The sequence below is a fragment of the Musca domestica genome, unplaced genomic scaffold, assembly GCF_030504385.1.
Source record: "Musca domestica strain aabys unplaced genomic scaffold, Musca_domestica.polishedcontigs.V.1.1 112, whole genome shotgun sequence".
NCBI lineage: Eukaryota > Metazoa > Arthropoda > Insecta > Diptera > Muscidae > Musca > Musca domestica.
The window spans coordinates 850,629-873,200 of NW_026712140.1; the positions used below are offsets into that span (position 1 = coordinate 850,629).

The 22,572-nt window shown below is 35.7% G+C and overlaps 4 non-coding genes across 4 annotated transcripts; 2 read left to right on the forward strand and 2 right to left on the reverse strand.

The window, feature by feature from the left end:
- The first annotated feature begins 4,643 nt into the window (after positions 1 to 4,643).
- On the forward strand, positions 4,644 to 4,723 carry TRNAL-UAG (transfer RNA leucine (anticodon UAG)). Its single transcript has one exon. It is a non-coding gene; the product is annotated as a tRNA-Leu (tRNA).
- Positions 4,724 to 9,555: 4,832 nt separating this feature from the next.
- On the forward strand, positions 9,556 to 9,635 carry TRNAL-UAG (transfer RNA leucine (anticodon UAG)). The gene has a single exon. It is a non-coding gene; the product is annotated as a tRNA-Leu (tRNA).
- Positions 9,636 to 13,636: 4,001 nt separating this feature from the next.
- TRNAL-UAG (transfer RNA leucine (anticodon UAG)) lies at positions 13,637 to 13,716 on the reverse strand. The gene has a single exon. It is a non-coding gene; the product is annotated as a tRNA-Leu (tRNA).
- Positions 13,717 to 20,838: 7,122 nt separating this feature from the next.
- On the reverse strand, positions 20,839 to 20,918 carry TRNAL-UAG (transfer RNA leucine (anticodon UAG)). Its single transcript has one exon. It is a non-coding gene; the product is annotated as a tRNA-Leu (tRNA).
- Positions 20,919 to 22,572: the final 1,654 nt, after the last annotated feature.

Sequence of the window (22,572 nt, forward strand, 5' to 3'; positions counted from 1 at the left end):
TTCGCATTGCCTTATTGTTAGTTGAGGGGTTGATGATTGGATGTTTATCCTTCCTTACGTGGTAGGGGTTTGTCATGACATTTTCCTCTAACTCTGGTCGTGACATTTAACCAAACATTTTGTACTCACTCGATTTTATGGCCTTTTGTGGGTCATGTCATGTTAAAAGGTTTTCCAAGTGACTCTATTGACACTTTTTCGTGTGGATTTTCTCTCGTCGTCGTCGTTTCTCGTCACCGTCATCGTTTCGAGATATTAACAATGATTTCCTTGTGACTTTTGGTTCCGTTTCGTCAAATCCATTGGCCTTATTTTTTATGGTCGCACTTTTTTATAACTTATTTTTACGACAATTCAGTTTGTTTTTCGACGCAGTAGTTGCGTCTCGTCGTGTTTTTTTTACGATCGATTTACAATGCAAATCTAACCGGGTGCAGAGTGAAAAACAGGAAGAAATTATTACAAAGTCGTCAAAGCATTTCGCTCGCTAAGTGAGTGAGCGTATAAACATAATCACGGTGGGAATTTTTTTATGCAAAAATTTGGTGAAAATTATTGCAAGCTTCATAAAAATCGCAATATAAATAAAAAAATAAAAATGAAATCATAGATTTATTACCGTCGATAAAATTTCATTTATTAAGCAATATTCGCTTTTGTTTCTAAAATTTTGCATTGTTGGGGGTTTTTTATTTTACTGTTTAATCTATAATGTTGGGGGCAAGGCAGAATTTTGTATTTTATATTTAGATTAGGGGAGGCCTGTTGTGCCTTTCTCAATAACAAAGGGCTTATATTAATAAACGTAGCCTTACGACTAAATGTCCTCTTATCGTTTGGTACAGCCGAAACATTCAAATCTCATATTGATCGAAGGTATTATAATTTAAACTTTGTCCGCTGTTATCTTCGGATAAGACTTAGATCCGGTTCAAAAATGGACAGTATTGGTACAATCATTAAAATGAGAATTCAATTTTCTTTCGATATCACTGGAACAAGAATAAAATCAGCTTGAACAAGTAACAAGTTAAACTTTGAATACCCTCCACCATTTGGAATGAATTTGGAAATTTTCAAAAAATAAAATCCTTAAAAAAATCTGTTAAAATTTTAAAAATACCGAATATAGCCGTTTTATTGGGGTCTATGCGACGTGGACTTACAAAGGCATTGTTTATCATAAGCCATTACCATATTCAAATTCAATAACTTGAAATATACGAAATAATGTAGATAAAATCATCAAAATATCGTATATAGGGAGGTATCGTTATATGGGAGTTGTGTGAAGACCTGGACCAGCCAGACAATTTTCTGTCAGAGGCTGAAGCATCCATTACGAAGTTTAAATACGATATCTCCAACAATATCGGTGGGTATTGTACCTAAACTCGTCAAAATACCGAATATAGGGAGGTACTGATATATGGGGCCTATACGAAGAAGTGGACCTGCACAGACAATTTTCTGTCACAGGCTGTAGTATCCATTACGAACTTCAAATAACAAATTTGAAACAATTCCGGTGAATAATGTCGCTAAAATCATCAAAATACCGAATATAGGAAGGTGCTGATATATGGGGGCTATATGAAGACGAGGAACTGCACAGTAATTTTTCTGTCTTAGGCTGAACTATCCCTTTGGAACTTCAATTATCAAATTTGAAAAAAATCCGGTGAATAATGTCGCTACAGCACAGTTATATGGGGGGTTATACGAAGATGTAGACCTGCACAGACAATTTTCTATCATAGGCTGTAGTATCCATTACGAACTTCAAATACCAAATTTTAAACAATTCCGGTGAATAATGACGGTAAAATCATCAAAATACCGAATATATGGGGCTATACGAAGACGTAGACCTGCAGAGACAATTTTCTGTCATAGGCTGTAGTATCCATTACGAACTTCAAACACCAAATTTTAAACAATTCCGGTTAATAACGTCGCTAAAATCATCAAAATACCGAATATCGGGAGGTACCGTTATGTGGGTGATATACGATATCGTGGACTGAAAAGTCAAAATCTTTCGTTTTGAAGTTTACCAAAGAGCATATTACTTTAACTCTTGCACAATGGTTCCACATCCAATTTGTCTTCTCAAACCCATATCTAAATCCCAGAAACCGACCCCCTTCTTACAAAGTTATATACCAACAGTGGCTTCAATATCAGATTTCAGAATTCCAGCTCTATCCTAACCCCCAATCACAAATTGACTACCACAGTTTTCGTACAGTTATACTACGCACGTCCAAACCACTTCCTTCTCTCCACCCTAGACACCAACAGTGACCTCGATGCCAAATTTCAGAATTCCATGTCTACCCTAACACCCAACGCACATTTTGTGGCATTTTAAACTCTTCCTACGTTCATAGTACGCATTTTCCTCCTTCACTGTTAGAAATCCATATAACATTTCACTATCTCGCTTCGATCTTTTCAATGTTTCGCCAACGGAGCTAGAAACCATTAGGACACACAAGTACCAATTTTTAGACAAATCCGCGACATAGTACACTTTAATATAATTATAGTACATGTATAATAAGTAAAAAAATCATAAAGTTCGTCCGGGCAGAACTTTTAATATCCTCCACCTTAGGGTAAAGGAAACATTAGAACCCTTTATTACTCAGAAATGCCAATTTTTAGACATATTCGTGGGAAAATGTGGCAATAATCAAATATCGAATATCGGAAGGTACCGCTCTATGGGGCTATACAAAAACGTGGACCGATATATCTCATTTTCAATACCAACCATCATAGACACAATACAAATTGTTCTGCTAAACTTCGTCAAATAACGTGGGCTGTAACGTCAACAGACTGAATTGGCTTAGAATTGCTGATTATGAATATAAATACTTGATGGGGTCTACGACAAATATTTAGGGTTGTTACTAACGGAATGACAATGTTAATACACCCTCCTTTCCAAAGTGGCCAAATATAGTACTATCAAGTACTTTTCGCGTACTTGTAGTACAGGGTTGCCCATATTCGACGGACCCATCTGGCAACGCCATAACTTTTGACAGAGGTGTCACATCGCTTAATGACATACCGCGTTTGAAGCGTCAGTCCAAGCAGATTTTTACCATGAACCAATACACGCCACGCGAGCGCTCTGAAATAGTTGACATTTACATTCAACAGAATTGTGAAAACTCAACGTGCTTTTAAAACATTAAAAAATGTGAGAAGTGCGCCTTCTAAGAAAACCATTAAGCGTTTATACGAAAAATTTTCGACTGGTAAGGCTCTTTCTAATCCGAAGAGGCCATATAAAAGTCGACCAAGGCGATCGGCCGAGAATATCGCTGCCGTACGAGCCAAAGTTGAGAGGTCCCCAAGAACATCCCAAAAACGCCGTTCTCAGCAGTTGGGCACGGCTCGGTCCACTTTACAACAGATTATTCGCATTGATTTGCATTTGTTCCCGTACAAAATTCAATTGACGCAAAGAATGTTGCCTGCGGACAAGCCTCGTCGATTGGAATGGGCCCAAAGGTCCGTCGAATATGGGCAACCCTGTACACATTTCCAAAACCACATCTTTATCACAAACTTACCACCAACAAGGACCCCAAATCAAAATTTATCGAGATAGGTTCAGATTTGGATATAGCTCCCATATATATCTTTATCCGACTTCAAGTTAATTGTGCACAAAATGGCCCGAAAAGAATATGCACAAATCCCTCGCAAATTTAGTAGAAATCGATTTTGAGGAGGATATTTCGATTTTGAGGAGGATTTGGATACAGCTCCCATATATATCTTTATCTGATTTCAAGTTAATTGCGCACCAAATGGGAAATATAAGCCCGAAAAGAATATGCACAAATCCCTCGGCAATTTTAGTAGAAATCGATTTAGAGGAGGATATTCCACTCATATATTAGTTCCTTTGGACTTTAAATAATAACTATAATCATAGTTGGTATGATTTATTTCTCACAAATTTCCCATAAAAACGTTTATATGTTATTTGAAGCTATACAAAATATGCAAAGGGGTGTAGGATATCATTAAGTTGACCCACCTCCATCTGCTGCTTTCGTTCCAAACTATAAGATATAGCTATCCGTGCAAAACGGCGGTATACCACGTATCGCAATTTGTGTGGGTGATACAGAGTGGATTATGTGATTTTTACCAAATGGATATGAAATTATACTCCGATTAAGAAATACTCATAATTTTTGGGCCCATAATGAAATCAAAATCAAAAACTAATATATCAAAATTTTAAAAAGCCCCACATAAACACTTCAGTACCAAGCGGGTGCTTCACCCAAAAAAATTTGTAGATATGTATGAAGGAATGTACGTAGAAATTAAAAAAAAATACTCTCTCCCTAAAATAGGCATTGAATTCTACGTGTCCATTTTTTAATTTTTATCAATTGCGGCACTGTTTATAACGTTTGTGTTTTTTTTAGTTAGGGGGTTTTTAAGATAATGAAAAACACTTGAGCTTTTTACAACCACTCAACAATCGAACAATTTGTTAAAATGGCAATGAAAACTATGAATAGAATAAAAACTATCATAGTACAAACTGCGGTATCAAATAGTACTTGGACACAAAAGAAACATTTGACACTCAGGTGGCACAAGGCAGCGTGGCCGAGCGGTCTAAGGCGCTGGTTTTAGGCACCAGTCCGAAAGGGCGTGGGTTCGAATCCCACCGCTGTCACAAAATTTTTTTGTATACTGAATATTAAAATGAAAAATTTATTTTGTAAATATTGTTTATATGTATATTTTGAGTATATCATCAACGCGACTGAAGTTAGCATCATCGAGATAATTAATCAAATCTGTTAAAGATATTTTTAGTCGACGTGGAATTTTGCATGTCCTTTCATCTGTCTGGCTAGCTGGTGCCCCGATAACTCCCAATGGATTATCTGATTGGGTACATCGTAATATATTTTTACCAAACTTATATCAAGTTGGGAGATAGACAATGCCGTGCAAATATTTGTATATTAGGTTAGCAACGAACTTGAAGACATAGTCCTACCACTTCTCGTACCTCCCCCAATATTTAAAAACTGTAACGTGTAAACCATATGCAAGAAATATGCAAATAATAAAATCCATAAATCCATAAAATGGAAAGATGTTGGATAGGTCGACTGTATGTTACCCGATATTCTCTTATAGGGACGTAAGGACAAATGAAATTTTATATTATTTGCAACCCTACTACGCTATGTGTTGGGGGTATTATAAGTTTGATGGGTCCAAAACTTATGTAACACCTTGAAATATTGGTTCCCGACATAGGAATCTATATATGAATCTTCCCATCTCGCCGAGCTGAGTCAATTTAACTACAGGGTGAGATAAAAACAACCATAATTTTTACAATTTTTTTTAAATTCTGAAAGCAAAAAAGTCGGAAATATCATAACATTTTAAAATAAGTTCAATAGTCGTCTTTGGCCTTCAAACGGCCACTGAAACCGTCACACGATGCCTGAATGTTGCTCTGCGGTATTTTGGCCTATTCCCGGCGAAGCGCGTGCTTGAGGTGATCGAAAGTTTGATATCTTTTAGTGCCAACCTTGCTTTCCAAAATACTTCAGACGCAATAGTACAACGGATTTGTATCCGGAGATTTTGGTGGCCATTGTGCGCTGGAAATGAAGCGAAGAAACTCATTTTGTAACCGTTCTTAAGTGGCGCGTGCTGAGTGCGATGGTGCTGAATCCTGTTGGAATGTCCAAGGTCTGCGGCCAAAATGTTTGCGTGCCCACGGCTTTAATACACCCTCCAGAATATCTTCGGGAGAATATTCGCCATTTATTCTGATGCCACGGTCAATTAATACGAGCGGAAAGCGACCATCGGCTGTTATGGCGGCCCACACCATCACCATGGCCGGTGCTTGGGGTCTGGTGGCCAACCGAAGGTGCACATTTTCAGCTGACCTCTTTGGCAAGTAAACACGATTATTTAGTTTGTTTACAAACTGCTGGAAAACGAATGTTTTCTCATCGGAAATCACCAAATTCGGCAATTCACTACTTTCGGCCCAGCGAAGCAACCCTTTAGTTCTTTTGAGTCTATTTTCTTTCTGTTGCGGTGAATGTTCTTGCACTTTTTGCAATTTCATTGGCTTTACCCCGAGCTCATTTTTCAATATATGCAGCTCACGAGCCATTTTTCGGCAACTGCGACGTGTGTTTTGATCAAGTCGCTTCTTTACTTTTCGAACCATTTTAGCTGATGTTGTTGCTTTCTTCCTCCACTTCCTTGACGTCGGGCTACGCTACATGTATCATGGTACGAAACACATAAAATTTATTCACATTTAAATGCTGGAGTGCTCTAACTATAGCCACTTGTGGTTTTCCAGCCAAATATAAAGAAATCACTCTATAACGCTTGAATTCCATCACGAATAATTTTTTTCTGGAAAATTCGCTCCAAAATGCTTTGGTACGCTTGTAAACAATATAATGAGCTGTCACTAGAATAATTTTAACAGCTGTCGGGCGAGTGGCTTAAAAATGACAACAGTCTGAAGTTGAAGTTTCTAAAGTGTTTCTACACCCTCCAACACTGTATTGAAGGCGTTATATACAGATCGCAATTATCGTCCGATCCTCACGAAACTTTGCATGGGGTAGGGTAAGGGTCAGAATTAAAGCCTTTTATTATGGACATGTACATTTAGGGGTTCAAATGAACCAAAAAAATTTCCTAATTTTGCATACGCGCTACAGGTCACAATTGAAAATCAATCGGTCGGAATTCTAGATGAGAAGGATAAGGACATTTTGGGAAGGGCTCTATGACATTATTTCACAAACGAAAAAATTTGCAAAATAGAATTTAATATGCGGGGACTCCAACATATTGTAGTGTTGTAGGGTACCACATGATCGGCCCCGCACTACTATAGCCTTTGCTTACTTGTTTTTTAAATAAAGTTAGAATTTTAAAATGTTAACCACTGTAAAATATTTCGAAATTTCCGTATAGTTATTCATATTTATCATTTTTTTTTTTGATTCTTACACAATCAACAGTGAAAAATACAGATAGTAAAAACACCAATCTATGGACATTTCGATTAAACCTCCACAATGCCAAAATTAATGTTTAATCGGGGTTGTACCAACTAGTCTATATATATATATTTTCTGCAGGAAAGGTTTGTATCCATTCACTGAGAACTTGAAAAGAATCATTACAGCTCATTGTCTGACTATACATCCAAAGCCTTTAAACACATTAAAATCGTTAAGGGTTAAGAAATACTCTGAATTTTTGCACACCGATGTCGACCTTAAATTAATTTTTTATTAACCTTACATGACCCCATCTTACCCCCCCCTAAGCGATATGTTTTTATACCCTCCACCATAGTATGGGGTATATTAAGTTTGTCATTCAGTTTGTAACACCTCGAAATATAAATTTACGACCCCACAAAGTATACACATTCTTGATCAGCATAAAATTCTATGTCGATTTAGCGATGTCCGTCCGTCTGTGGAAATCACTCTAGCTTCTGAACGAAATGAAGTAGGTTGATCAAATTTTACTCAAATATTATGTCTGCTGGACGTTTGGTATTAAACATGCGCCATGTAGGTCCACGTTTTGGTATAGCCCCCCTATATAACAGTACCTCCCTATATTCGGTATTTTGATGATTTTAGCGACATTATGCAATGTAATTGCTTAAAATTTGGTATTTGAAGTTCGTAATGGATACTACAGCCTATGACAGAAGACAGTCTGTGCAGCATAGCCCCCATATAAGGGCACCTCCCGATATTCGGTACTTTGATGATTTTAGCGACATTATTCACCGGAATTGTTTCAAATTTGGTATTTGAAATTCGTAATAGATACTATGGCATATAACAGAAAATGTCTGTGCAGGTCCACGTTTTGGTATAGCCCCCATATAACGGTACCTCCCGATATTCGGTATTTTGATGATTTTAGCGACATTATGCAATGAAATTGCTTCGAATTTGGTATTTGTAGTTCGTAATGGATACTACAGCCTATGGCAGAAGACTGTCTGTAAAGGTCCACGTCTTCGTAGAGCACCCATGTAACGGCACCCCCGATATTCGGTATTTTGATGATTTTAGCGACATTATGCAATGGAATTGCTTCAAATTTGGTATTTGAAGTTCGTAATGGATACTACAGCCTATGACAGAAAATGTCTGTGCAGGTCCACGTTTTGATACAGCACCCATACTACGGTACATCCCTATATTCGGTATTTTGATGATTTTAGCGACATTATGCAATGGAATTGTTTCAAATTTGGTATTTAAAGTTCGTAATGGGTACTACAGCCTATGGCAAAAGACTGTCTGTACAGGTCCACGTCTTCGTAGAGCACCCATATAACGGTCCCTCCTGCTATTCGGTTTTTTATGATTTTACCGACATTATTCACCGGAATTGTTTCAAATTTGGTATTTGAAGTGTGTAATGGATAATACAGCCTATGACAGAAAATTGTCTGTGCAGGTCCACTCCTTCGTATAGCCCCCATATAACGGTACCTCCCGATATTCGGCATTTTGATGATGTTAGATTTTGTGTTTGAAGTTCGCAATGGATGCTGCTATGATAGAAAATTGTGTCTACAGGTCCACTAAAGTAAATTAAATTGTGTTTATTATAGAAATTTTGAATTCGAAACAATGGAATTTTGAAGATAATAAAACCTTAAATTGTCGACTACTGGCCAGTTTATCCAATAATATCTAACATTTACGCCAGAACCATAATTACAAGAAGTTACCCCATTATTGGTTACTTCTTGTAATTCTAATTCAGGCGTATATATTAGATAATATTAGATAAACATGCCAGTAGTCGACAATTTAAGATTTTACTTATCTTCAAAATTTCACTGTTCCAAATTTATGTTATATTAAACACAATTTAATTTACTTTAAGTAACGAAATACAGCTAGAAACATGAAACGATTAGACAAAAATCTATCTACCTTTAGACTTATTGTATTGAAAAATAACATAAAGTATGAGTCACTGCAGATATTTCGCCTTAAGTCTTCAATATAAACACACATGAACAACGCTGTAATAAATATAACAACAACAAATACTCATTGTAGGTAATATAAAACTTTTACATCCACGTGGTTTCCACTTTACGTTCATTTATTTTCATTCAACCCCTAAAAGTATGCTTCAGCGCCGAATACATATTACAGAAAAACCAAAGCTTTTTTAGCTTTTTGGGTAGACACTTAACATTTCTGTTAGTTGGCTGTTAAAAATTAACAGACACAAATGTTCTCAACTTTTGCAAAATGACTGACTGACTCATTGGCACAAGTGAATAACAACAAAATGTGAATAATTTCGTTAATATGACTATATAAGAAAAAGTAATATACGTTTCAATAATAAATATGCTGTGAGAATTGATTTTTGTTGCAAAATTCTTTGTGTGATGAAAAATGTTCTAGGCAATTGGATTTAAATGCAACATTTGACACATCACTGGTAACAGGCAGCGTGGCCGAGCGGTCTAAGGCGCTGGTTTTAGGCACCAGTCCGAAAGGGCGTGGGTTCGAATCCCACCGCTGTCACAAACTTTTTGTTTCTTTTTCATTTCTGTTATTTAAAATGTTTTCTATCAAAAGAAATAAACGTACGTCACATATATGATACATAGGCTGTGTAATTAATAAATCGTTTGTAACAAAAATGGTTTAAAAAGAAATAACGACTATTTAAATAGAAATTAAAAATTCTAGACGCGACTAAAATTTGTGCTTTGGATCTTAATATGTAAAAAATAATATTTGAAAATAGTGTCCATCAATAATATGGAAAATTGCTTGAGGAATTAGAATATGTCACATACCATTCTAAACATGGAAGGCTTTTGGAAATTCGAACATTAATATTTCGAAAAGTTCTAAAATGGTACTAAACTTGTAAAATGGTATCATTTGGTATTACGTAAACGAATAGAAAAGAAATAAGATTGGAAAGTAAATTTGATATATGAAGGTGGTTTTGGAAATATGTACTAAGTTTGGGAACTGTACTCAATGGTTCTAAATTAGGAACGGTTTGGTTTTGGGTGAACGGACGAAGCTACCATTTCTATGTTTTGGTATTGGGATTTCTGTTAATTGTAGTTTTATGATAAAGAGGTGGTTTCGGAAATGCGTACTATAATTGTACGAAAAGTACCAACTAGTACTACATTTGGTGCAATTTGGTATAGGGTGAACAGATAGTGCCTGAAATCAGAAATTTAGTATTAGTTTCGAAAATGTGTACTTTAATTGCAATTGAAAAGTACTTATTGGTACTAAATTTCGTATTGGGTGAAGGGATAGGGCTGGAGTCCTCAAATTTGATATGGATGTTACTTCCATTGTCTCTAGTAGAGAAAAGGAGTTGATATTGGAAATGCGTACTATGTTCAAACGAAATGCGCAAAATGCCACAAAATGTGCAATAGGGTGTTGGGATAGAGAGTGAATTCTGACATTTGGTATCAGGTCTCTGTTGTTGATATATTCTAAACCTGGCACGTCACAATATTTATATCAGACTTATACAGGGTGAGATAAAAAAAATCTGCAACAAAGTCAAACGCCATAATTTTTGACATTTTCTTATTTTATTGAATGAAAGAAAAATATGTAGGAAATAGCCTAAAATTTTAGAATAAGTTTAGATTTGTTCGAATTGGTCATCTTTGGCACGAATTGTGGCCTTAAAACGGCCAATGAAACCATCACACGATGCCAGAATGTTGCTCTGCGGTATTTTGGCTCATTCCCGGCGAAGCGCTTGCTTGAAGTGTTCGACGCTTTGGTATTTTTTAGTGCCAACCTTGCTTTCCAAAATACTCCAGACACAATAGCCCAACGGATTGGTATCCGGAGATTTTGGTGGCTATTGTGCGCTGGAAATGAAGCAAGGAACCTTATTTTGTAACCGTTCATGGGTGGCGTGTGCTGAGTGCGATGGTGCTGAGTCCTGTTGGAATGTCCAAGGTCTGCGGACAAAATGTTTGCGTGCCCAAGCCTTTAATACACCATTCAGAATATTTTCGCGATAATATTCGGCATTTATTCTGATACCACGGTCGATTAATGTGAACGCAGAGTGGCTGATAGGCGGCCCACACCATCACCATGGCCGCCCCTTAAGTTCTGGTGGCCCACCGAAGGTGCACATGTTAAGCTAACCTCTTTGGGAAATAAACACCATCATTTTGTTTGTTTACAAACTGCTGGACACTTCACCAGTTTCGGCCAAGCAAAGCAAGACTTTAGCGCTTTTGAGTCTATTTTTTTCTGTAGCGGTGTAAGTTCTTGCAATTTTTAGACTTTCAATGGCTTTACCCCGAGCTTATTTTTCATTATTTGCCAAATGCAATAGTGCGATATGTTCACGCACGAGCCGTTACTTTTCGAACCATTTCTGCTGATGTTGCTGTTTTCTTCCGTACACTTCGTTGACGTCGGCCTATGCTACCAGTGCCACGGTAACGAGCGATGGTACGAGACACAAAAGATTTATTCACTTTTAAATGCTGGAATGCTCTAACGATAGCCACTTGTGGTTTTCCAGCCAAATATAAAGACGCTTGAATTCCATAGAGAATATTTTTTTCCAGGAAAATTCTCACCAAAATGCTTTTGTACACTGTTACTGGAAAATTTTAACAGCTGTCGGACGAGTGGCTTAGAAATGACAGCGGTCTGCAGTTGGTTGCAGTCAGTGTGACCGCTGGAAATTTTCAAAAAGTATCACAAAAAGTATCATTTCTTGAAAAAAGTGGCACATATTATTTTAAATGGTGGCACAGAAAGTGGCACAATTTATTTCATATTTTATTTAAAAAATAACAGTTTAGAACAAAACAACAAATTCAACTATATATAATACTATATAGTAATAATATATGTATGTACATATTGCACATTAACCAGTAGAGAAAGCCTTAAAGTCATCTTTATGATACCCTACACCACTTTGCTAATTTTGTAGCGCTCCGCATAACAATTAAAAGTTTTTATGCGAGAACTCAATCATACACGCTATGAATTTAAAGTTCAAAGGACTAAATATGCTCAAGCATTTGTATCTTTTAAATTAGTTTAAATTAGTTTGAAATCGGATAAAGATATATATGTGAGCTATATCCAAATCGGAACCGATCTCGTTAAAATTTGGCAAAGATATTTCTGAGCTGTATTTGATATATTTTCCTGAATATCGTTGTTACAGAGTGGATATTACGGCTGCGGATGAACAATATATATGGGAGCTATAGCTATATTATTATATCAGGCTTAATTTGGCTGTATGTGCAAAATTCCATACTATTCGGGCCGATATTACACGTTTGGTGCACAATAAAAGTCAAATCGGACGAAGATATATATGGGAGCTATATCTAAATTTTGACCGATTATCTCCAATTTCAATAGAGTTTGCAAATGATTGGTGCAAAATTTCATCAGGATAGGGTAATAAATGCGAAATGTACTTTGTTCTCAAAAATACATGGACAGACAGTCAGACAGACAGACGGACGGACGGACGGACGGACGGACGGACAGACATGCATAAATCGACTCAGAATGTGATTCTATGCAGATCATCAAAAGGAACTATGGGTCTATCTAGTTTCCTTTTGCCTGTTACAAACAAATGCACAAAGACATAATACCCTGACCATCTTGTGGTGTAGGGTATAACAAGTAAAAAAGCAGTCAGTTCGGCCTGGCCGAATTTTGAATACCCTCCACCATATGGTACAAATTTGGCAATTTTCAAAAAACTAAAATCCATTAAAAATTCTGTGAAAATCTTAAAAATACCGAATGTAGCCGGATATCAGGGTCTATACGATGACGTGGATCTGCATAAGCAACTTTTGTCATAAGCCTGCACAGGCAATTTTCTGGCATAGGATGTAGTATCCATTACAAACTTCAAATACAAAATTTGAAATAATTCCGGTAAATAATGCAGCTAAAATCAACAAAATACTGTATATCGGGGGTACCGTAATATGGGGGCTATACGAAGAAGTAGACCTGCACAGAAAATTTTCTGTCATAGGCTGTAGTAAAGTAATTAAAAATGTCTCTTAACAGTTGTTCCAGAAATAAACAAACAGAACAATGTTGACAACTTTGAGCAAGCGAAAACCACTTACAAACACCTAATATAAGAGCGTTTGCTCTAAAATTGCTATCGCAAATTGGAAATGGCAGCGTACGACGCTTGTCATTGTTTCATTTCATTGTTTTAAATACAGCGTTTAGATTAAAATATATGTAATTTAAAAAAAGGTGGCACAATGTATAAAAAAGTGGCACAAAAATTCAAAAAAGTGGCTCATTTAGGATCAAAATAAAAAAGTGGCACAAAGGTATCAAAACCCAAAAAAGGTGGCAAAATTGATACTTTAGTGGCACAACGGTCACGCTGGTTGCAGTTTTTTCATTCCACCCCGAATATAGTGTTCCTCTATTTCCAGCCCTACTCTTTTCGTAATGTACTGTTTTTTTATTTTTTATTGAATTCCACACCTTTATATTAAAAAACCTTGTGACAGCGGTGGGATTCGAACCCACGCCCTTTCGGACTGGTGCCTAAAACCAGCGCCTTAGACCGCTCGGCCACGCTGCCTGTTGATAATCCTTTGGGTTTCAATATGCACAGTGTTTAACAAAAAAAAATATATTATTTGCCCCAGAAAAGGGGTGACATGATAGGTCAACAAACCAATAAAAGTGTTATGTTATTAATGCCAGGAGTTGGGTAATCACTTACAAGTTTAAGTCTATAAAACGAAGTAATTTTTAAAAAGTTAATATTAAATTCTACGTGGCTAAAGCTGTTTAATTTTTGTTAAGCCTTCCTTCATATTGAAATACGAATAAAACAACTTAGATCCACCATTATATACCAGCAATAACAATTTCGATGATTATAGGTATTTTTAGCATGATTGTGAAAAGTTCAGGGGGAACAAATGCAAGTTGTCCTTCTGAATTTTGAAATCCAGCCCATAACAATTTTACTTTCTTAAATTCTTAAATACGGCCCATAAATAATTAAACATCACGAAGTATAAACCGAAATCTTACAACCCCTAATAAACTCGAAGCATCCCTGCCTAGAACAAATTATTATTTCACGAAAAAATATCCAATTAACACTTAAATAAAATGTCAAAATCCAACATAAGCTGCTATCTGTTGCCTTACGCCTTGATAAGGATGATAATAACAATAGTAATAATAATGACGATGATGATGTTACTGACACTGACATCTTAACTTCCGTTAACCCTTTTTAACCCCTTGCGGTGTAATATTACATTTGACAAGAAAGAATTTTCCGGCAGACGAGCACGCACAAACGACCATTAAACGGAAACATGTTGATCTCCTTGAAGAGCCACAATCGACCGTTTTCTGTTTGACCTTATTTTAAAACCACCCATGGCGTTAATGACCGTGATGCGCTTTGATTTGGTGGAAAAAAGATTAAAAGGAACAAATCTTCCAAGGAAATTAAATAAATTTCCTTTTTCGCCGCTGAATTGTAGCCACCGCCAAAACCACACCACTGCAGGCAAATAGGTAAAATTAACAAATCTAATAATTAACCACTATTTTTGAAGAGGGCAAAATAGCCATTACATCACCCCAGGCCAAACGGCAAGCTAATGTGTGTTGGAGTTGTGTAATTAAACGGAAATCGATGTTAAACAAATCTATTTGTTGAATTTTATTTTAACGATTTTCTTTTAAAAAGTTTAAAAATGTATTTCTGGAAATCTATATATATAAAAGAAAGTTGTGTTAGTTACTACGCTTATAACTTAAGAACCGCTGGACTGATTTTAACGATTCAAACAAATTCGGAATTTTCTCCTCTCCGAAAAGGATAATATCAGGGGTGCTCAAAACCGTGTTCTAGAACATGAAGAGAAAAAAGAGATAATTTAAGAGAAAATTAAAATTCAGTTTTTCTTTATATTTTACTGTTCTATTTAATTGTTTTAAAACACGAATGTTTGCCAAAATAGTTTATTAAGCAAATGGATAAAAAATATTTGTATAAATAATGACTTAACACTGTTTTGTTCTTGATTTAAATAAGCAAAGAGAAATTTGACTGAAAACAGATTTTTCTTCTTGAGCACCCCTGATAATATCCAAAAAAAATCGCGTAAAAATGTGATATTTTAACATTTTCATTTTGACTTTTGAAATGTACAATAGTAATGTTTTATTTTGCATGATTTTTTTCCATTTTTACTTACTTTTTTCTAATGTACATTTGTAGTGTTTTTTATATATATATATATTTTTTTGAATTCAAATATTAATACCAATTTATTTAATTGACTTGATTTCTTGAGAAATGAAATTGATGGCGAGTTACATGGAAGCGTAGTACCGAATTATGTGGTGGCGAAACGGAATAGATGATGTCGAAATAATTTAATGGAATCGAATTTTAAAATAGAAGTACATTCTATTGACAAACTATATAAGGATCTTTAAACATTTGCTGTAAAAAAATCAGCGAACAAGTTGAAGATATTTTCAATGTGTTATTCTTCTTTTGTCAATTTTTTTTTTCAATTTGTATTATCTAATTGAATTCAGTAATTTTTTTGCGAACAAAATAAAGAATAATTTTTCACTATATACAAATATTCACCAAAAAATGAAATAAGTAGGAAATACGATGTCAACTGACATCTACCTTTCAACTCCAGGGCCGACATCGTGGTTCAGCTGGAAGATGCGAATTTATTTAAGTAAAGTCCCCACATTGGCGTATTCCCAAGTCCACTTTCACATCTAATTGGTGGTCAGAAAAAAAATGTTGTTTTCTATTGAATTTGTAACCCCCAAGAGAATATTGGTTGGGCCACGTCTTGGTATAACCCTTATATAAATGTATCCCTGACCTGACAGCTGTGACCGTGGTCTTGGCCACGTTTTTCAACTGATTTGGCCATTATTTGCTGTATTTAGGCTACTTTGTGAGTAGAGAACCATCTTACAGAAAAATGTCAACATACGTAAATATTTTGGTACAGTCACCATATAGTCCCCAGGCCCGCCGATCTATAGTGATGTTTACCGATTGGCGGATAACAACGCGGGTATTGTTTAATCGTTATTGAATTTTACCATGAAAAAGAACATAGACTTTTTGGGGACTCTAAAAAAGCGTAATTAACTTTGACTATTTAGAAATTATTTTGCCCTCCTTCCATAGTTATTTATTTCTATTTAGTCGAATCAATATTTATATTAAAATTTGTTCACCTTTATGAGCTAGATTTGTGAAATATTATGCTATGCAAAATTTGCATTAAAGACTAAAACTACGGGCCGGCAACGCGGACCGGGCCAGCTAGTTATTATATATTCTTATAAAAAAATATGAAAAAATTGATTAAAAAAAATCTTCAGAATACCGTTGGATAACATCTAACACATTGTAGATTCAAGAAGGTTAAGCCAATTTAAAATTTTTTTTCAAAATTATTCATTTGACAACATCTCACTGTCAAAATGTATATTTACAAATCTTTTTGTATCCATTTATCAGAATTGGGAACATATTTTCTATTCAGGAAAATTTGACAAGGTAAATTACGAAAAATGTAGAGATGTTTATTTGAAATTACATTACTTAGGAAGTTTATGTACCTTCATATTTGCTTGACAAGAGGACGATTGAAGTCGGTTACGGGAAAAATAAATGTTCGTGTTGTAACCATCTTTGAAGATAAGGAAGGAGTAGATACTATTTTTTAATTTAGTTTCTTCTAGCCGCATATAATGAAAAATTTGCTAAAGCTTCTACTAAATTGTAATACTTTAAAATTTGTCAAATTTAGAGTTACCTACGCATAGGAGGTTCTACCAAAACGTAGTTTTTTAATACCAATGACCAAAAATTGATTTTTCGAGAACGGTTGGAAATAAAAATCGGGCGGGGCCGACTATATGATATCCTATACCACTATGCGTATTAAGTAGAGATCCCGTAACAAAAGAATTTATTTCAAGTAGGTCATACACCTATCAAAATTTGCCTTTAGAGTTATAGTTTGCTATAAAGTGCATGATATCACTAGGAGAAGGATAATATTAAAACAAGTAAAAAAGCAGTAAGTTCGGCCGGGCCGAACTTTGAATACCCTCTACCATTTGGAACGAATTGGAAAATTTTCAAAAAAAAATTAAAGCCATTAAAAATTCTTTTAAAATCTTTAAAATATCTAATATAGGAATGTGTCGATATGGGGGATATACGATATTGTGGACCTATAAAGACAAATCTATGTCTGCGTGTAAAGTACTCACAAGGAACTCCTTGTGTGGATTTTCAAAATACCGAATATCGCGGGGTATCGTTATATGGGAGCTATACGATATCGTTAACCTATATAGAGAATTCTCTGTCGGGGGGTAAAGTGCTCACAAAGAACCCCTTGTGTACAAAGAACCCCTTGTGACCATTCCGTTGAAAAATATGGCTAAAAACATCAAAATACCGAATATCGGGGGTACCGTTATATGAGGGTTATACGATATCGTGGACCTATAAATAATTCTCTGCCGAGGTACAAAGTACCCACAAGGAACTCCTTGTGCGGATTTTCAGACAATTCCGATGAAAAATGTGGGTAAAATCATAAAAATACCGAATATCGGCGGGTACCGTTATATGGGGGATATACGATATCGTGGACCTGTATAGACAAATGAAGTACTCACAAGGAACTACTTGTGGAGATTTTCAGACAATTCCATTGGAAAGTGTGGCTAACATCATCAAAGTACAGAATATCGGGGGGTACAGTTATATGGGGGATATACGATATCGTGGACATATATAGACAATTCTTTTTGAGGGGGTAAAATGCCCACAAGGGACTCCTTCTGTGGAATTTCAGACAATTCCATTGAAAAATGTGGATAAAATCATCTAAATACCAAATATCGGAGGTAACGTTATATGGGCGCCATACGATATGGTGGACCTATATAGATAATTCTCTGCCGAGGTATAAAGTACCCACAAGGAACTCCTTGTGTGGATTTTCAGACAATTCCGATGAAAAATGTGGGTAAAATCATCAAAATATCGAATATCGGGGGTACCGTTATATGGGGGAGATACGATATCGTGGACCTGTATAGACAATTCTCTCTCAGGGGGTAAAGTACTCACAAGGAACTACTTGTGTTAATTTTAGGACAATTCCATTGAAAATTTGGCTAACATCATCAAAATACCGAATATCGGGGGGTACAGTTATATGGGGGATATACGATATCGTGGACCTATATAGACAATTCTTTTTGAGGGGGTAAAATGTCCACAAGGGACTCCTTTTGTGGAATTTCAGACAATTCCATTGAAAAATGTGTCTAAAATCATCAAAATACCGAATACCGTGGGGGTACCGTTATATGGGGGCTATACGATATTGTGGACCTATATAGATAATTCTCTGCCGAGGTATAAAGTACCCACAAGGAACTACTTGTATGGATTTTTAGACAATTCCATTGAAAAATGTGGCTAAAATCATCAAAATACCGATTATCGGGGGTATCGTTATATGGGGGCTATACGACATCGTGGACCGATATAGCCCATCTTCGAACTTGACCTGCCTGCGGACGGACGGACAGGGCTAAATCGTCTTAGAATTTTACGCTGATCAAGAATATATATATACTTTGTTGGGTCTAAAATGATTATTTCGATGAGTTACAAACGGAATGACGAACTTAATATACCCTCCATACTTTTTTTGGTGGAGGGTATAAAAATATATATCGGAGCCGAGTGGCACAAAATGGAAATAGGTACGTCACGAAATTCACTCAATTTGGGCTGTTATTAGTCATTATTTGCGCAATAAACCTGAAATTGAAATAAGGATATATATGGGAGCTATATATTCAAATCTGAACCGATGTTGATAAAATTTGGCAGAGTTATTTCCGAGCTCTTTAAGCTCTTTAATCTGGTACCAAAGATCATTTTTGTCAAATGCACATTTCGAATTTGAGGGACTTAAACACCAAATCGGATTAAACATATCTATTAGAGCTATAACTATATCTGAACCAATCTTCACAAAATTCAATACACTCATTTTAAATCTGTATCTGATATCTGGTACCAAATATCTGTCCATGTATTTTTGTCAACAAAGTACAAATCGGCCCGATCCAAAAAAAAAAATGCACAAGTCATTTGTTTGACCCAAGAACAAACACTATTGAAATTGGAGATAATCGGTCAAAATTTAGATATAGCTCCCATATATATCTTCGTCCGATTTGCCTTTAATTGTGCACCAAATGTGTAATATCAGCCCGAATAGTATGGAATTTTGCACATACAACCATTAATTAAGCCTGGAAATAAGTGTGCCAAATTTCATTGAAATCGGTTCAGATATAGCTATAGCTCCCATATATATTGTTCATCCGATTTGTTATTTTTGTCCACCGCCGCACTCTGCAACAACAATATTTGCGGAATATCATCAGCTCAGAAATACATTTGCTAAATTTTATCGAGATCGGTTCAGATTTGGATATAGCTCCCATATATAACTTCGTCCGATTTACCTTTTATTGTGCACCAAACGTCTAATATTTGTCCAAATGGAAGCTATAGCTTCCATATATATTATTCATCCAAATTGTTATATTTGTTATCCACAACCGTAATATGCACTCCGTAAGAACTGTATTCCGGGAAATATATCAAATATATCGGCCCCGTCCGACTTTAAGACATTCTTTACTGGTTTGTTTATGTTTTTGTACAAAATTGTAGAACAAATTCATATTTTTTTCCGAATTTCGGATCAAACATCCGACACGTTTCCAAATTTCTTATCAAATATCCTATATTTTTCTGCTTATCGCTTGGAAAACAATGAAAAATTTGAAAATTTCGTATCAAACATGCAAAAAATCTTCCGAATTTCCTTTTTTCTTTTGCGATATCTAATTTAATTCGCCACGAAACTCTCGTTCTTTCCGATTTTTTTTTTCGAAAAATCTTTCACAATCTTAGGTAACCTCATACAATTTTTTTCCCGAGTTCGTTCCTAATTCTGCATCAGAATCTGAAACTTGTGCAGAGTTATTTTTCGAATTTGGAAAAAAATGGGAAAAAATTAGGTGGAACAGAACTGCTTACTATGTTCCTATGTTATTTAAGCCCCAATCGCATACCCTAAATAAGATAACTTCCAGGAAATCTCTTATACACCTAAAAAATGTGTTTATATAATTTTTTTTCTTTGTTCACATTATGTATACCTTCCCGGTAAAAAAAAATTAGAATATTGTCAAGCATACCTCAAATCTATAATGAAGCGTTTTTCTACTATTTTTCCCGCTACAGACAGATAAAATGCCCCACCAACTGGCATTCCTAATATTCGTTGAAGTAATTTTCTAATTAAAAAGAATAACAATAATTTTAACAATTAACCCATTTTTAATGGAAAATATCAAATTTCAACAATTATCATTATGTCATTATTTACTACCAAAAATTCTACATTTTTTTCTCCCAAACATTATTTCACATTTCACACATCTGTTGCAAAAAAGAGGTTTGGTTGTTGCTAGGCATAGTGGAGTTTGTTTCACAAATAGGGGTTGTTTTTGTGTACCTTTGCTATGTGTGAAGAAATAACAAAAATAATATAAAAAACAAAAAATAAAAAACAACTGACAGCGGTGGGATTCGAACCCACGCCCTTTCGGACTGGTGCCTAAAACCAGCGCCTTAGACCACTCGGCCACGCTGCCCATACTGGTTGGTCGACAAACAAAATATTTAAGCACACTTGTGAATATTTTAAATAACTCGTTGCTTGATCATAAGATCGAATTACTTATTAATCTTCTTTTGCTGTTCTAAATTTTCAATAGCTTGTAAGCAAGCTATGCTGATAGCATTGTCGACTGTGGCGATTGAATGATGTTTGTGTGTGGGAAAAGACACTGTGTTGGGGGATTTTTTGAGTTTGCTGGTATAAATAAATATTTTAATCTCATGACGGCTTTCTCTTATACAAATGCTACATACATACATATATACATGTTTTTGCAAATAAAAGAGAGGAATAATTTCAGCTAAATGAGAAGAGTAGGTTTATAGGTGAGAATATGTACATGAATTGTAATTCCAAAGTATCTTAGTGAATTTTCTTTACAAAGGCTCTCATTCTATAATGAGCAGAAATCAAGGTAATTATTGGGTGTACATACCGCAACATAAACTCTAACACGAAAAACTCAGTAGATTACGAAAGTAGAATTAAAAATGTTTTTTTTTTCTGTATTGGTTTTTTGGTAGAGCAAGATCCCACATCTTCCACATTTTTTGAAAGTTTTGGATTTCTTGGAATTCTTGCTTTTTAGTGTGTTCGGTAATATTTCTAATAACAATACGACAATAATTATTGTCGAACATTTTAATCCTTAAGCATGTCACCAAAGTATTGGTTTCTTCCCCAAGCAATAGTTAAAAGCGTCGAAATATTCTACTAAATTTTTTATACAAATAAACTAAAGGTCTAGACGCCAGGAATTTATATACAGGGTGAGATAAAAAAACTGCAACAAAGTCAGACACCATAATTTTTAAATTTTTTTAATTTATTGAATGAAGGCAAAAAATGTTGGAAATAGCATCAAATTTTAGAATAAGTTTAGATTTGTTCGAATTGGTCACCTTTGGCACGAATTATGGCCTTCAAACGGCCACTGAAGCCGGCCCGAATGTTTCGGTATTTTGGCCTATTCCCGGCGAAGCGCTTGCTTAAAGGTTATCGACAGTTTGGTATTTTTTAGTGTCAACCTTGCTTTCCAAAATATTCCAGAGTCCTGTTGCTGAGTCCTGTTGGAATGTCCAAGGTCTGCGGCCAAAATGTTTGCATGTCCAAGGCTTTAATACAACTTCCACAATGTTTCCACCATAATATTTGGCATTTATTCTGATGCCATGGTCGATTAATACGAGCGGAGAGCGACCATCGGCTGTTATGGCGGCCCACACCATCACCCTGGCCGGCGCTTGAGTTCTGGTGGCCAACCGAAAGTGCTCATTTTCAGCTAACCTCATTGGCAAACTGCTGGACAACGAAAACCTAATTCGGAAATTCACCACTTTCGGCCAAGCGAAGCAACTCTTTAGATCTTTTGAGCCTATTTTTTTCTGTTGCGGTATAAGTTCTTGCACATTTTGGAATTTCAGTGGCTTTACCCCGAGCTCATTTTTCAATATTTGCCAAATGGAGCCATTTTTCGGTCACTGCGACGCGGGTTTCGATCAAGTCGCTTCTTTACATTTGGAACCATTTCTGCTGATGTTGCTGTTTTTTCGTCCACTTCCTTGACGTTGGGGTACCCTACCAGTATCACGTTAACGAGCGATGATACGAGACATAAAAGATTTATT